General features: G+C 49.1%; 1 protein-coding gene across 2 annotated transcripts in view; it reads right to left on the bottom strand.

The window, feature by feature from the left end:
- The window catches only part of DLGAP3 (DLG associated protein 3), a 1,216,386-nt gene that overhangs the window by 1,169,431 nt on the left and 28,927 nt on the right, over window positions 1-18,028 (bottom strand). The gene's annotated exons all lie outside the window — the stretch shown is intronic.

Here is an 18,028-nt window from a genome sequence, read left to right as displayed (position 1 = left end):
ATATGCTGCAGAACCAATGGGACGCTGGTACTGGTGAGAGGTCTGAAACAAAAGTCTCCGACTGTTAGGCAGTAGGACCACTCATGCTCTGTGAGATGCTCTGGCCTCTAGCTCCAGAACTGCAGAACATGTCAACTGGTATTTAGATCTGGCCCCTCACTAAATGTAAAGAATGGAACAAAAGCATTCCCATCAGATGCCTTGAGGTCACATTTAGTACATAATGGTGAGCTAACGGGATATAATGGCGTACCGAAGTGTGTGAGACGAGCTCACTGCAAAATGGTTATTTACGCAAATACATAGTCTACAAATTGCAAAATGTTGGAGATTTTGTAAAATGTTAAGATCCTGTGCAAAAACTGGTTGATATGTTATAATGCACGCCATAGAAGCTGCAAAATGAATACTAATTTTATGAAACTGATGGCCCATCCATTGTGGAAGTAAATCTTATAGGTTATTATGACGCGTTTCCTATTGTTTCACAATTCATATTCTGCAATATGGATTGGGTTTTAACAAATGCTTAGCTCCTAAGCTGCAATTGGCTGAAATGTTATAAAAGGCATAACTCAGAATGCACAGTGATTAGATATTGTACCTCGTGCCTAGCTCAGAAGCTACTAAATGACTCCTGTCCAGAGGATGCGCAGAACATAAGCTTAAGAATTGACTTATATTTATCAAAGGAAAATTGGCTCATCCGTCTAGTGCTTATCGCTCACAATTTGCAAAAAGGTTAACGTTGGTAGAGTCGTTGGACTTAAAATAGCTAAGATAATATTGATAGATCATAATTTGTTAGCAAAGCTACATCTCATGTGCCACAAAATGTGGTCATATTCTATTGATTAAATAGCTATTATCTGGAAAATTATATTTTGACAAATGCATCACCCAAAAGCAGCAAAATGAATCAAATTTAAACAAATGCATAGCTGACATGCTTTGAAGGGTTTGATATGCAGAGCATGTAAGCTGCGAAATAGCTTGTGACGGGAAAAATGCAGAACTCACAAGCTACAGAATTTATCAATATTTTAAATTCACAGTCCAGACTACGAAACAGACTCACAGGTTAGCAAATTCATACTATAAGACCTAAATCCACGTTATAGCATGTTCATACTTCAGCCTGTAAAAACTGTCCCATGCTTTTGAACATTTAAAACTCAAACTGCACAGTAGGCACGCATTTTAGGAAATTCATAGCCTAAGCTGAAAAATGGGCACGCATTTTAGGAAAATCATAGGTCAAAGCTGCAAAATGGATTTATGCTTTTGCAAATTCCTAGCTCAGCGTGAAAGGATATTCATATTTGAGCAGGCTTACAACTCAAACAACAAAGTAGGCTTTCATTTTAGGAAATCCCCATTTTTAAGCGGCAAAATGGGCTTACGTTTTTGGAAATCATAGCTCAAAATGAAAAATGGGTTTGCGTTTTAAGAAACTCGTAGTTTAAGGAAGGCTGCACAGTGCACTCAAATCTGGCGACTTCATAGCACATGCTGCACAATGAGCTCATGCTCCAGGAAATTCATAGCACAAGCTGAAGAATGGACTCAAAGCGGTACAAAAGGGGGTGGTGATGGACGAGCATCAGAACCAATCAAACACTCACACCCAGTCAACAGATCTGGGTTTGATCCATCACCGTTCTTTAGCCCACTCTTCCACCCCAGTTCAGACATGGCCATATGCAAATCAGTCTGACCCTGTGCCTCATGGGAACAGTCCAGCCCGAACTGCCAAGCCATGCCTTCCCTGGACCGGAAACAAGCTTCCTAGGACCGGTTTCTGGCATTTCAGCCGTCTTCAGCCAGGCTTGCTTGAATCCAGTGGCAAAGTGAGCAAGGGACTCACGTCTGAGCATACCCTGCCAACTTATGGCGAACAAAGCGGTACAAAAGGGGGTGGTGATGGACGGAGCATCAGAACCAATCAAACACTCACGCCCAGTCAACAGATCTGGGTTTGATCCATCACCGTTCTTTAGCCCACTATTCCACCCCAGTTCAGACATGGCCATATGCAAATCAGTCTGACCCTGTGCCTCATGGGAACAGTCCAGCCCGAACTGCCAAGCCATGCCTTCCCTGAACCGGAAACAAGCTTCCTAGGACCGGTTTCTGGCATTTCAGCCATCTTCAGCCAGGCTTGCTTGAATCCAGTGGCAGTGAGCAAGGGACTCACGTCTGAGCATACCCTGCCAACTTATGGCGAACAAAGCGGTACAAAAGGGGGTGGTGATGGACGGAGCATCAGAACCAATCAAACACTCACACCCAGTCAACAGATCTGGGTTTGATCCATCACCGTTCTTTAGCCCACTCTGCCACCCCAGTTCAGACATGGCCATATGCAAATCAGTCTGACCCTGTGCCTCATGGGAACAGTCCAGCCCGAACTGCCAAGCCATGCCTTCCCTGGACTGGAAACAAGCTTCCTAGGACCGGTTTCTGGCATTTCAGCCGTCTTCAGCCAGGTTTGCTTGAATCCAGTGGCAAAGTGAGCAAGGGACTCACGTCTGAGCATACCCTGCCAACTTATGGCGAACAAAGCGGTACAAAAGGGGGTGGTGATGGACGGAGCATCAGAACCAATCAAACACTCACACCCAGTCAACAGATCTGGGTTTAATCCATCACCGTTCTTTAGCCCACTCTGCCACTCCAGTTCAGACATGGCCATATGCAAATCAGCCTGACCCTGTGCCTCATGGGAACAGTCCAGCCCGAACTGCCAAGCCATGCCTTCCCTGGACCAGAAACAAGCTTCCTAGGACCGGTTTCTGGCATTTCAGCCGTCTTCAGCCAGGCTTGCTTGAATCCAGTGGCAAAGTGAGCAAGGGACTCACGTCTGAGTATACCCTGCCAACTTATGGCGAACAAAGCGGTACAAAAGGGGGTGGACTCAAAGCTGGCAACTTCATAGCACAAGCTGCAGAATAGACTCATGGTCCAGGAAATTCATATCACAAGCTGCAGAATGAACTCATGGTCCAGGAAATTCATAACACAAGCTGAAGAATGGACTCATGGTCCAGGAAATTCTTAGCACAAGCTGCAGAATGGGCTCATGGTTCAGGACATTCATAGCACAAGCTGCAGAACTGACTCATGGTCCAGGAAATTCATAGCACAAGCTGCAGAATGGACTCATGGTCCAGGAAATTCATAGCACAAGCTGCAGAATGGACTCATGGTCCAGGAAATCCATAGTAAATGAACTTATGTGCCAGGAAATTCTTAACAAAAGGTACAGAATGAACTCATGGTCCAGGAAATTCTTAACACAAGCTGCAGAATTAATTCTTACACTAGAAAATTCATAGTACAAGCTGCAGAATGAGCTCACGCTCCAGGAAATTGGCATTCATGGTTTAACATGCCAGCACATTCTTAGTCCTCACGCTGCAAATGGCCTCTATTTTATCAACTGTCCAACTGAAACGATTGGACGTGTCTGGTGTGTTATTGAATGCAGAACTCCGAAGCTGGAAAGCTGGGAAGCGGACCACAGTTTAGAAAAATGTATAGTTCATTAGCAGGGGAAGGGCTCATATTTCAAAAATATAGCTCATAGGCTGGTTTGGTTTATTGCAGGTTCTTGACTATCTTGTAAAACACATGTCTGATCTATGGTTAGTTTTGCATTCCTTTACATGAATAATGACAGGTATTAGTAGGCTCACAGTGTGTACACTGTATTCAAGCGTGGCTCACATGCACACACTGGGTATTATTTCCACACTCGGTATCAGCGACATATGTCTCGGTTGTCCCCCTATCCCTCCCAAACTCACAATTTGTAGACAAAGGCCCGAAATGGACACGGTTCGTGTCCACTTGTTCTGAAATGCAGAAAAGGAAGCGCACACTTATGTACATTGTATATTATTCATACTATGCACATTTGTATAGCACACATTCACCTCTTCTGACACTATTGCAGGTAACAAATGGAATTGTTACCCTTCTCAATGGCGCTCATTGTATAGCTCTTGGAAGGATGATAGGACGGGCGCTTCTTTTATGATTCGAGTCTGTGACCCCTGGAGACAAGCATAGGTCGCTGCAGGGAGTGCATTCATTCATTGAGCTACACGACTTGCCTGACAACCTCACATACCACGTACACACCTTGTGCAGAAACTGTATTCAGGCCTTACTGGAATGGTCCCATACGAAAACTCTGTACCCTGTGCCTTAGGAGAGCACAATCGGTGCTTAATTTGTCCCCAAAAAATAAGTGCCAGGGCTCTCGTTAGGAGTCCATGGCAGAGTGTCCCACACATTGCCCCTGCCGTGCTGCCGATGATAGTAACAAAACTACTACTAACCATCACACTCCTACAAGTGTGACAGCTCGGACTATTTCAAGCCCTCAAAGCTATAAGAATGGCTTGGGCGGCAAGTAATAGTGATTTTAATGTAAATTGAATTAGTAATTAACTGTTGTTGTGGTCATCTCTAAATTTACCAGATAGTGCCACCTTGTGGCAGACTGTCACAAGCGCTGGTGTTGACAATTAAATGCTGGTGTCGAGCACCGGAAACCACCGACTCAAATTAAGCACTGTCTCCCTCCCATACTCTCTCTCGCTCTCTCTCTTGTTCCTCTCTCTCTCCCTGTCTCTCTTGAACTGAGATGACCTCACAGTGTCAGTGGGGTGCAGCTGCATGTGTTCCCTACTGTCCGGGATGCTGGGTAGGAGGGTTAGTTACCCTAAGTAGCTTTGTGGCGCATTCGTAGCCAGGCTCATTGGGAGGTGGTGAGAAATCGAGTCAGGTGCAGTATAAAACAGTTGTTACACATGCAATAAATAACACCATTAAAATGCTTAGCATAATAGTAACATATAACAATCATAACACACTGCAGGGGACTACAACAGTTGTTAAATGCCTCGAACCTGAGTTAGAGTCCCAAGCCACAGGAAAAGACTAATAATGAGGACAAGGGCCGTTAATAACAGCTACCACCCAAGGCAGAAGGGCTATAAAGCTATTAGAACATTCCATCCACTGATACTACACTGTTCTAAATTTAAAAGGGTGAAACAGAAAGACAAGCACTGGGATGTTGTATGAGGATGTCTGAACCAACCATTACTGGCCCTGAGCAACTCCAGTGTCTTCAGTGGGGCTCTCAACACTAAATGCAGAATCGCTGTTGTTTGAAGAGATGTAACAGAGCACACACACAGCATTAATGTGAGGGCCGCCCTCCGCTGTTCTCGGACAGGGTCAGGTTCCTGTTCTACGGCTCATGTTCGAGGAATGCCTCTGGTGTGCATGAGTGGAGCACTCTTACCTCTGAGAGTTCACCACAGGGGCTGCTTCCCTGGTATGGTTAGGGAGTCCCTTCACTTTAGGATCCTGCTCTGGCCCTTAAGGTGCTCGCTACACTTAGTCAAGATTCAGGAGTCAGGGAGATGGTCCTCTTGCCAATGGAATGAGTTAGGACTTGCTCCTGGCCCAAAGAGGAATTTGTAATCCAAGCTCAAATGTCCTCGCTGTTCCAGTTAATGAGATCTGGGTTTGGGTGCGGGCCCCATCACTAGCAGGATCCAGGGGGAGTCCTACTGTAACTCAGGGGGACTCTTCTGGCACCAGCATCCATGCCTGCAGGCAGTGGCGTAGCGTGAGTTGCCAGCGCCTGGGGCAAGGCAAGTATCCTTCCACTTTTCTTTCAAAACGTTGCGCCCCTAAGAATTTTGCACCCGGTGGAACAGCCCCGGTACGCTCCCCCCCCCCCCCCTCCCATTCTGCGCCCCTGCCTACAGGGGCCTGTGCCTCTCACCACAGGATTGCCAGGTTTGAGAAAGGAGGCTCGCCAAGGTATGAAAGGTTCAGCCAGTGGTACAAGGGAGCCTGCTAACCGGGCAGGGTCATTGTCCCTAGGGTCAGTTCCCTGGTTCTTGCTCACATATTAAGTAATAGGACGATTCTGCTGTCTCACACCTGGTTTGAAGGTCTCCTTTCAGGTGGCACTTCCAGGCAGGCAAACAACACCAGGGCCAAGGGCCAAACTTGCAGCCAAGTGCCAGCCGAGGGTGATCAGCAGCATGAAGCTGTGGGCAGGCCCATGCAGGCTTCGCTGAGCTGCGGCTGCATCTTAGTGAGCCAGCCTTCTCCCTGGATGATGACATCTGGATGGAGGAGTTACAGGCTGGGCATCCCAGGTGGGGGGAGAAAACAAGGCTTCCCCTGCTCCCAGCATGTGCTGGTGCGCCCGCCTCACACAGCGTTGCTAGGCAGATTCCAGATTCTTGCAGAAGTTGCCTGAGCAGGGAACCTTGTGCATCGCCCAGACAGCCGAGCGAGGAGTGAGTGTTGTGGATGGACACACACTGCCCATTTTCTCCCGCAGATCCCTACTTTAAAGAGCGCACTGGGAAGCACGCACAGGGGGTAAAAGGGCCCCCTATACACGCGACGGTTTGGGCTTCATCGTGGGGAGTGGTCCCCAGATCTCTCCTCTGAGGTGCGGCGTAACTAGACACCCAGAAACAGTTAATTCATTACCAGGAGCCCCATAGGAAGGGAGGTGTTCAGGGAATTTACAGGGGAACCCTTTTGGTGCCCACCATGTGCCCAGAGCACTGAGAGCACTGGACTCCGAAAGGTCCGCCGAATCCGGGGTCCCCCGACATGACAAAATTAGAGGGACATTTAGGGATAAATGAAATACCACTACCTGGGTTAGCTGGTAGGCATATCCAGGGACTTTGACTACGCCCCTCCCGACCCGCGCTCTCACACGAGCGCAGTGTGCCCAGGCTGCACTGCTGCCCCCCCCCCCCCCCCGTCCGTGAGTAAACTCCGCTCTGTAGAATGCTCAGTGCCGCTATCTTCCCACCACCTCTGCACGCGTACCTGCTAGACTAATGGTTTCCACTGGTTACCATGGTAACTATTTAAATCTTCGAGCTACCCAGGCATATGGATCACCGAGAATTAATTAAGCAACTCAGCCACCCCCTCTGCAATCCGTGAACGAGATGAAAGGTTTCCCTTCAAGGGTCTCCCCTCATTCCAGCGGGTGACCACCAGGCCAGCAGTGTGCGGGGAGTTCCCCCTTCCATCAGCCCACAAGGCTGTCGGTGCACACGCGGCGCTCCTGCCACCAGTTCACCCGGCCAGCCGTGGACACGGCTGCCCCCTCCGCCCACCGGCTGACAAGCCCAAGAGCGGGCCAGTGGAGCAGGGTCTCCTCATCCCGACACCCAGAACCCCCTCTCCACCCCCTACCCACACACTTCCGCTAGCTGACCATGCTAGCAGGTGCAGTAGTGTCGCAGTGCACAGACCGCTGCTCCTGCTGCCACTGACTCGTCAGGTCAGTTAGCCCAGGGGGGCATCAGTGCACACGGGCTTCCCCCTCCTCCTTCCACCAGCTGACCAGACCTGCAGGGGCGGAGGGGAAGCAGTGCACGCCCCCCCCCCCCTTCAATCAGCTGACCAGACCAGCAGGGGCAGAGGGGAAGCAGTGCACCCCCCCCCCCTCCTTCAATCAGCTGACCAGACCAGCAGGGGCAGAGGGGAAGCAATGCACCCCCCCCCCCTCCTTCAATCAGCTGACCAGACCGTAGGGACTCCCACCCTGCCATAGCTGACAAAGCCGTCAGGGCACACGGGCCTCTCCCTCCTTCCATCCGCTGACTAGGCCAGCAGACACAGGGAGGTAACAGTGCAGAACCCTCAGTCCCACACACCCCTCTCACTGTACCAGCCGACCAGACCAGCAGACACGGGGTGGAGGGGGCAGCAGTGCAACCCCCCACTCCTTCCGCCAGATGACAGGGGCCTACAGGCACAGGGGACAAGAAAGGTATACAACCCCCCCCTCATTCACCAGATGACCAGACCAGAAGACACGGGGGAGGGGGGTGCAGGATACAGACCACCTCTCATTCCACCAGCTGTACAACCAGCATCATGTAGGGTGACCAACTGGCATGGGTCCATATTCAGGATGGTGAGTGTAAAAATTCAGGACAAAGGGTCAAAATTCAGGACAGGAGGTCAAAATTCAGGACAAAACTTCGGAACAAAAGGTAAATTTTACAGACACATAAGAGGAGGTCGCGCAATAGTATATAATTAAGCACATCTATATCCAAACATATTCAACCATTTGCAAACCTATCCATCATGTATCCTTCCATCCATCATTTCACTCATCCATCCCTTCATCCACCCTTTCACTCATCCATTCATTATCCATCCATCCAGCCTTTCACCCTATCCATTGGTACACTCATCAATCCACTCTTCCACCCATCCATCCATTCACTTATCCATCCAGCCTTTTAGCCTTTCACCCATCCAGCCATCCTTTCACTTACTCATCCAGCTACCCAGTCACTCATCCTTCCACCCATTCACCCTTTCAGTCATCCATCCATCCTCCCTTTCTCTCTCCATCGACCCTTTCATTTAGCCATCCTTCCTTCCACCCATCCATCTACTCATCCACTCATGAATCCATCCATTGACACTATCAGTCATCCATCCACCCTTTCACTCATCTACCCATCCTGTTGCCCATCTACCCTCCCTTTCACTCACTCATCCATCCTTACATCCACCCTTTCACTCATCGGTCCATCCATTCACCCTTTCACTTATCAATTCATCAATCCATCCATCATTTTACTCCACCCGTTCACTCACCCATCATCCACCCTTTAACTCATCCCTCCATCCTTTCACTCATCCAACCACCCTTTTACTCATCCTTCTACCCTTCCACCCATACATCTATCTTTTTACATTTTGTCTTAGCCATCCTTCCACTCACTCATCCTTCCATCCTTTCTCTCATTATCCATCCATTCAACCTCTCATTCATCCATTCACCCTTTAACTAATCTATCCAGCCATCCACCCATCCCTTCACATACTCACTCACCCACCTTTTCTTTTTAATTATGAACTGAGCCTTCGTCTGCAGAGTTGCAGACAGAAGAGGCCCATCAAGAACGTCACTCTTGCTCTAGTTCCTACAGCAAGGGGTGGGGCGGGGAAGGGTTCACTATGCCCTTGCACATAGGCAATCTGAGTCATGAGTCATGCATGATGCACAGCGCCAGGCCATGAGGTGACTGTGACATGGTGTTGTTTCCAGGGCTTTAAGTGGGATGAAAAAACTGGGGGGGGGTTCTCCAAAGCGGATGTTAGATGTAAGTAAGGGCGCGGCTTTAAACACCTAAGCTAAAAATCTGTGATTATTATAGTGTACCGCCTGACTGGTATTTTGATTCTTCTGTCATTGTATCCATATAACACAACAAGTAACGTTACACCTGCAAGAAGCCAGAATTATTGGCTTTGTCAATGGTTGTTAGTTTCATAAAATAAAAAAGCAGCAATCATGGCTTCCTTCGATATTAAAAATGCATCCGTTCTAAAATGGCGAGACTGTCACCCTAATAGCCTTTGACCCCAGTGGATGAAATAAACGTATCCTTTGGCATGTGCAACCATGCAACACAGTGCACCATAAAGCCCCCGTCTCACCTTTTATTTTTCACGTTAACCAATATAAACAAGCATTGGCATAGCCAATAGTTCTTGCCTTTGGGATCTTATAAGTGTTTAGCCATACAACAGTTGCATAACTAAATACTTATAATGTCCCAAAAGTGAGACCTATTGTTTATGCCAAGCGGCCGTGCGGCCGCGAAAGTGAAAGTGATCGCGATCAAACATCAACGAGGCCTTGCGGCCACGAAAGTGAAGGTAATCGTGGTCAAGCGCGTCCCGCGCACCCGCGCACATGCACAGTAGCTCTAGGCTGGCCTGGTAGCACTTTTTGGAGCCCTCTCAATAAGTCTCGCCAGACCAGCGCATGCGCTGGGTCAGGCGAGACCTAAAAATTATTACACAAGAGACTGGACAAACAAAGCTTTACTAACACAACGCATAGGACAAAATTCCACAACTGTATGGTAAGAATACAGTGCACCACAAATGGTAGAAGGGTGCAAATGCTGGTAACAGAACTGGCCAATACATGGACTAATGTTTCAGGGCGCTAGACGATTTCCAGAGCAACCTAAATACACCATAAAAACCTCATCACTGCTTGACCTGGCTCCATTATGTACTTGTAAACATTCAAACCTGGATGGCTCAGAATAAAATATTCTAGTGGGGTGGCATACTCAAAACTTCACAATGTACTATAAGTCCTCGGCATTCAGTGAAATGTTAAGAAAGAAGAGATAATCAATAACTCTCCTTGGATTCATAAATGATGACGAAATCAATCTTCATTTAATAGTATAATGCTTTACTCAATAGACTCAATATATATATATTTAAAAAAAAAAGCAGGAATCATCCTTGCTTACACGTTTTGTTCCTTACAGAAACTTTATCATGGTAAAATCTATCCGCGAAGGGCCAAAAACATGTGTCACATGGCAGTTCCAAGACATTTGAACCACTAAAAAATCTTCATCATTCCATTGAGTCTCATCAGCATCTGTCGTTTTTCTAGAGGTGAGAACAAGTGCATGAACTGCAGGATTAGATGCGTTCACTGCAGATGTTTAAACCCGAGATGACAATAATGATTACAAGTTTATTCAGCAACATGTGCATTTAGATAATTAAGGGGGCACTCTATAGGGCATCACCCAATCCAAACTCCTCCCACTCAAAACTGCTCTACACTCCACTTATCACATTTTCAATTAAATTCAGTAATGTCACTGCAAGCCTCATCTAGTTACATTGTCTTATGTCTAGAATAAAATTGAAACAGAGAGCTCCTGCCTACAACACAATCCAAACGAACTCTCCGATTTACCTCTCTAATCTTCTCAAACTAGATGGCAGCCTGAGAGGCCTCCTGAGTGAAAACAAAATTCTTCTGGAAACGCCAAGAAAAAAATTCCCCCCAGCACCCCCCACTCCCCGCAGTCTTCTGTCTGACAGAATACCCTGCCCTGGACAGAGGTTGTAGGAGGCCGGCAATACGCTTTGAAGCCCAGACTGCCCCATTGTCATTCTGTATGTGGCAATCAGCCGCATACAGAATGACAATGGGCGGGGTGGGGCTGCTTTTGTGCTTGAGGAGGAGTGCGAGGCAGCCCCATCAGGGGGCTGAGGCTTCAGGCAGGGAACAGCGCTGTTTCCTGCAGTGCCCAAAATTACGGACAAAATGTGTCCGTAAAAAGGATCCTCACGGACAACGGACGTGAGGTCCAAATTACGGACGGTCCGTGAAATTTACGGACGGTTGGTCACCCTAGCATCATGGTCAGGGGAGTGCAGTGTACAGCCCCCCTCTCATTCCTCCAGCTGACCAGGCCAGCAGACACGGGAGGGCTGTGGGGAGGGGTTGGTGTAGGCTACAGTCCCCATCTCTTTCCACCAGCTGGTACAGCCCCCCTCTCATTCAACCGGATGACCAAAGAGTGACTGCACAGGGAGACTGCAGCAGACACCCCCCTCTCCTGACACCATTTGACCAGGCCAGTGGTGCACAAGGGATTCTTACCCTTCTATAGCTCACAACACCATCCGTGCACAGTCTCTCCAGGCCATTAAAGGGAGAAGGTCTCCCATAGGCTACTCCTTCCATCAATCTGATCACCCCTGGGCTCCCTTGCACCATTCAATTCACTCGCCAGGCCACCACAGCAATGTCCTCCCCTCAGTTCATCAGCTAACCAAGCCAACATTGCTCGTGGGTTCTCTCCTGTTTGCACCACCTAGCCAGGACTGCCCAGACCCCCTTCTCTCCTCCCACAGCTGCCAGTTCCACCCTGTGATCAGAACCGAGGCGCCGGGTCCTCTCCAGGGACAGAGGGTCTCTGATAGTTAGATGGGTATGAGGGCGTGCTAATTTGTGCCACATTTATTTGCACGTAAATGCACTATTTTTACTGCAGCGCATAGCATGGACTAACCGTTCACACGTGTGGGTGATACTGGACGTGAGGGTAAACATAATTTACCCCGAATCCTTTTCAACGCAGGCAATTACAACGCAGTCGTTACAACAACCGCGTTGTAACAACGCATACCATTACTCCGCAAGTCAGAACATCAACTTGTGGAGGGGATGGAAGGTGTTGCATTTAAAATCAAACACCTTCCCTACTGTTGCACATACTGGAGTTAGAATAGTAAATTTTACTATTCCAACATCCAGCGCCCCCCGTAGAGCAAGTCGATGTTGCGACTTGCGGGGTAATGGTATGCGGTGTTACAACGCGGTCGTTGTAACGACCGCAATGTAATTGCCTGCGGGAAAAAAGCACACATTGTAAGGAGGCATATTTGGACGTGAGGTACATGAAAGCTAAACCATCTGTTGAAGACCGGATGACCCTCCTCCCTGACCTGGAGGTGGGCCACCCGTACATCATTCAGGGTCCAAATCACTCAGTTTCATCCTCAACAGACATCTCAATCTCCAAAGCTATGTCTCATCCATGGCTAAGAGAGCCTGGTTCCAGTGAAGGCTGATATGGGGAGTTAGCCACTTCATCCCAGAACATGACCTAAAATCAGTTGTCCAGATGCTCGTTCTTTCCATACTCAACTATGGAATCTCACTCGCCGAATGAATCCCCAAAGTCCACCTAGGATGGCTCAGAGAAGTTCAATAGGCTGCAGACCGCTTTGTGACCAGGCACAGGAAATCTGACACATAACACCTATTCTCCCCTCCCCTCACTGGCTTCCAATAGAGGCGAGAGCGCATTCTAAAACTGCCTGCGCCACTCACAAAGCACTTCACGCCTCTTCTCACATGCACCTAACCGAGAAACTGAAAATTTCAGACACCCACTGGAACTCAAGAAAAGCTCAATTCCTTATCCTTGAACCCTCAACCTTCAATAGAAAGCTTTGCATGAAACAATCCTTCTCCAGAAGCGACACAAGAACTTGGAACTCCCTCCTTCGAACCTCCGCCTGATCACATTCAATTACACCTACAAAAAAGACCTCTAAGCTCTACCCTTTGAAAGACACCTCAGTTAAATTCCTCCTGCTCTTTTTGGGTGCATCTCTACTTCAGTTGCATGAACTATTGATGAACCTCTTGTTGTACACTGTCCTTCATATTGTCTCATAGTGCCTGCTTTCATTGCTATGTTATGCTACCAAAATTTGTTAAGCACACTATTTCCCCAAATGGGTATCCTTACACTCATTCCTCCTAGGTTGTATCTTTGTATTATCAACTTGTGATTGATTTGGTTAGATTTATATTTAAAGTGCTTTGATGCCTTCTGGTCAAGTACCCAATATATAGAAGCAGAAAATTAATAAATACATTTGATGCACGTTGAGCACTATATATGAAAAAGTGTGTTCACTTTCTGTTGGGGAGACGGCTTCTCAGAGTCCCCATTCGTGAAGCCGCGTCATTTTGAAACCTCATTTGCCTCAATTTCCAATGTCACGATGGGAAGTGGATGCATTTTGAAGAGCTGCCATGATGGCCTCGGGCCGGCCTGTCCAGCAGATTCTATGTCACCGCTACCTCCCCGTGGTTCTCCATCTGCCAGAACCTTGGAGTTCCGCAGATAGATGAGCGAAGGAGCGCTCTCCTAATGGGCAAACCAGGCTATGAGCTGAAATTCCTCTGTCCAGCCTGGCTTTGTTTAAAGATGAGCAACTGATCTTCCAACCAGAGCCGGCCGGATGCCCAGGAACAGCCGTGTGCTCTCCTGTAGGCGGACAAGACATAGGAGAAAACGTTAATGATGAGGCAGTCTCACCGCTTAATTTGAGCTGGTGGTTGCCAGTGGGGGCAACTGGGACTTATGTTTTTGGGGCTGTCACTTATTTTTCCACATAAAACATTTATCTTTAGCAAGAGAGGAAAACACACAAAGCAGTAAGACGGAGGAAGAGAAAGACAGATAAAACACCACAAAAGAAAGGAGTGACTTGCATGAAGGAATGAGATAAAGGGGAAGGGGATGTCTGGTAGTGGATTAAAGAGACCTGATTTGAATTGAACATTTCACAGCTTTGGTATTCGGTGCACTGACATTTCACTGCCCTGGCCGTGGGCTTCTGAGCAGAATTTTTGCTACAGGTACTCATACATTTACAAATAAAGCACTGGAGCTGAGACAAGGTGGCTCTGACACATCTCATGGAACATGAGCATTGGCACCAAATTGTTGAATATGGCCACTCTTATATTGGGGTGGGGCTTTAAAGTACTTTTTCAGCCTCATCAGCGTCCAAAAAAACAGTCTCTGTTGAAGTTGTGGGTGTTAACCACTTCCAGTTTCAAAAATAGAAGCTGGCTGATGTTGGAACTCATACTTTCTGGTTGGCTGAGTCAATACCCCAGCCAGAGACACCAGCAAGAGGGCCAGCTGGTTCACCCCAGAACTCCTAGCCTCCAAGCGAGCCTGCCGGAAGCTAGAGAAGAAATGGCACAGCGAGCAGACTCCGGACAGCCACGCAGCCAACAAGGACGCCACCCGCAACCACCATCACCTCATCAGGACTGCCAAGAGGACCTCCTTCAAAGACCACCTCGACAACAACGCACACAATAGCAAGGAGCTCTTCAACATCGTGAAGGAACTCTCCAACCCCAGCTCCAACACCAACGACATCCCGCCGTCGCAAGCCCTGTGCGACTCCCCCGCCACTTTCTTCCACCGCAAGATATCAGACATCCACGACAGCTTCAACACCCAGACAGCCCCAACAGATAGCAACACAACAGTCTCTCCACACACCATCGACCACGACCCCCTGCTAGCCTGGACCAGCGTGAGCATCGATGACACCATCAAGATCATGAGCACAATCCACTCCGGCTCCCAGTCAGACCCATTCCCGCACCACATCTTCAACAAAGCCAGCAGCTCCATCGCACCCCACCTGTGCAACGTCATCAATTTCTCCCTCGAGACCGCGACCTTCCCAGAGAGCTGGAAACACGCCGAGATCAACGCCCTACTCAAAAAACCCAAGGCAGACCCTAGAGACCTCAAGAACTTCCGGCCCATCTCTCTGCTCCCGTTCCCGGCCAAGGTCATCGAGAAGATCGTCAACAGACAGCTAACCAGATACCTCGAAGAAAACAGAATCCTGGACCCTTACCAGTCAGGGTTCCGCAGCAACCACAGCACCGAGACCGCCTTCATCTCCGCCACTGACGACATCAGGATACTTCTGGACAACGGTGAGACCGCAGCCCTCATCCTCCTGGACCTTTCCGCTGCCTTCGACAACGTCTGCCACCGCACACTACGCGCACGCCTCCACGCCGTAGGGATCCGAGACAAAACCCTGGAATGGACCACCTCCTTCCTCTCTGGCAGAACCCAGAGCGTCCGCCTACCCCCATTCCTATCCGAAGCCTCCGAGATCATCTGCGGCGTACCCCAGGGTTCCTCCCTCAGCCCGACACTGTTTAACATTTACATGGCCCCGCTCACACACGTCGCCCGACAGCACAACCTCAACATAATCTCCTACGCCGACGACACTCAACTGATCCTCTCCCTCATCAAGGACCCCATCACCACCAAAGCCAACCTCCACGAAGGAATGAAGGCAGTCGCCGACTGGATGAAGGCCAGCCGACTGAAGCTGAACACGGACAAAACGGAGGTCCTCATCCTCGGCTCCAACCCTTCAGCCTGGGACGACTCCTGGTGGCCGACGGCACTGGGGACAGCCCCGACACCCACCAACTACGCACACAACCTGGGAATCATCCTCGACTCAACGCTCTCCATGGCCAAGCAAGTCAACGCCATCTCCTCCTCCTGCTTCAACACCCTCCACATGCTCCGCAAGATCTATAGGTGGACCCCGACCGATACAAGAAGAACAGTCATCTAGGCCCTCGTCAGCAGCAGACTCGACTACGGAAACGCCCTCTATGCGGGAGCCCCGACCAAGCTCATCAAACGACTGCAACGCATCCAAAACGCCTTGGCACGACTGATCCTCGATGTACCACGCCACGGCCACATCACCCCCCACCTGAGAAACCTGCACTGGCTGCCCGTCAACAAGAGGGTCACCTTCAAGCTCCTCACCCACGCACACAAGGCACTCCACAAGAACGGCCCAGCCTACCTCAACAAACGACTCTCCTTCTACACCCCCAACCGCCAGCTCCGCTCAGCCGACCGCGCACTCGCCACCGTCCCGCGCATCCGAAGAACAACCACTGGCGGGAGGTCCTTCTCCCACCTTGCTGCCAAGACCTGGAACACCCTCCCACTGAACCTACGACAGACCCAAGACCTGCTGACCTTAAGGAGGCTACTCAAGACCTGGCTGTTCGATTAGTAGCGCCCCCCCCCCCAGCGCCTTGAGACCCTCACGGGTATGTAGTGCGCTCTACAAATGTTGTTTGATTGATTGATTGATTGAGAAAATGAAGCGGGGGGCTTGAGAAAGGAGAAGGCATCCCGACAGGTATACATTGATCAGAGTCGCACCCAGGCAATCCAGGCACAACGTTGGGTGTGCGATGATACGGGTCACACCAGATCGTTCCGGTCACACACAACGAAGAGTTGCAAAATCCCAACCTCCTTGAAAATGAGGCACGACATTTGGTGAACGTCGATGTTGGCCTAGCTGGACTGCTTCGGTCACACACACTAAATAAAGAGTTGCAAATTCTGTGCCTCCCTGGAAAAAAGGCACAAAGCCTGGTGCATGTCAAAATTGGTCGCACCAGACTGTTCCGGTCACACACACAGGTGCAAGCTTAGCAATGCTTCACAAGGCAGAATCAAACACTATGGTTACACCCCAATGCTCGAGGGTCGCAACCTGTGAATTGGACACCACACACAAAGAGCATTCAGTTGGCATGTCGCTCAAGAGAGATGCAGCACGATCGACAAAGTGGGCCAGGTGGGTCAAGCATCTCGTAAATTCACTTACCACTAACAAGACTATTATGTGTGCCAAGGTCCCGAAGATGAAGGAGCCACACACCTTAGATGCAGGCCAGACTTCAGGCTCTACACAAGGCAATCTGATTCTCAGGCACAGATCTTAGTTCTACGCCGCACTACCAGCTGGAATCCAGCAGATGATGTGGGCACTTGAGAGGGCACCGTGCTTCAGGTGTCACAGGTAGACGGTGTGGGTCTCTTAGGAGAACTTTGATGTCCCTGAGACCTCCAAAAGAACAGGAGGCAAGCTCAACATGCCCTTGGAGGGTCCCACACAGCAGCAGGTAGTCGGCCCTGGCCAGCCACTATTCAGGAAGGGCATGCAGTCCCTTTCAATGGCAGTAATCCTCCTTTTGAACAAAAGAGTCCTCTGGCAATGTGCACCACGTAGTTCAGGTTCTCCGGTCCTATGTCCCCACAAGTGTATTTCACCTCATGCTGAAGTATGTCAACAGTAGTCATACTGGAGTGTGCCATTGAAGTTGGGGTGGTTCAAAGGGTCATCCTTTGAACCACAGATGTGTCCCCTAAATTTCAGTCCTGCCTGCCATGAGGCCGTGAAATGTAGATCTCTATTTTTAGTGGGGCCATGATCTGGCTCCAGAGGCCAAGTGTCCAAACCTCTTCCTCCAATCTCTAAAGCTGGCCAGCAAATGACAAAGGTTTGTCGTTTCAGTTACATGCTCAGTATTTTATAACTGTTACTGGGGAATGCCCAGATGTGCTTCCCCAACCTCCAGTGTTGACTGGAGCCTAGTACCAAGGAACACAGAGAGTTTAAAGAACAGAAATACCCACTTTCTAGTAGTGGCATTTCTGTGTGAATTATGACAACTCCACCTTTACCACTAGCAAGGGGTTGTCGCTGCAAATACAATTATATGAAACATCATGAGGCTACTGCACTGCAATCCACTATTGCAGTTTGAAGAGATTTCAACCATTTCACCATGTTATTCAATGGGAAGACCAAATCTCATAGGCAGTGAAAACACACATGGGTATTCCTCACTACCTGGACAGGGAGACACATGTGTACCTGCCCTGCCTTTCACCTTCCTCTCGCTTCACTCCTTAAGATATACCCTCGGAGTACT

The sequence above is a fragment of the Triturus cristatus genome, chromosome 3_2 (assembly GCF_964204655.1).
Source record: "Triturus cristatus chromosome 3_2, aTriCri1.1, whole genome shotgun sequence".
Lineage (NCBI taxonomy): Eukaryota > Metazoa > Chordata > Amphibia > Caudata > Salamandridae > Triturus > Triturus cristatus.
Note: the sequence above shows the minus strand (reverse complement) of the source record. Positions and strands in the feature narration are given on the sequence as shown.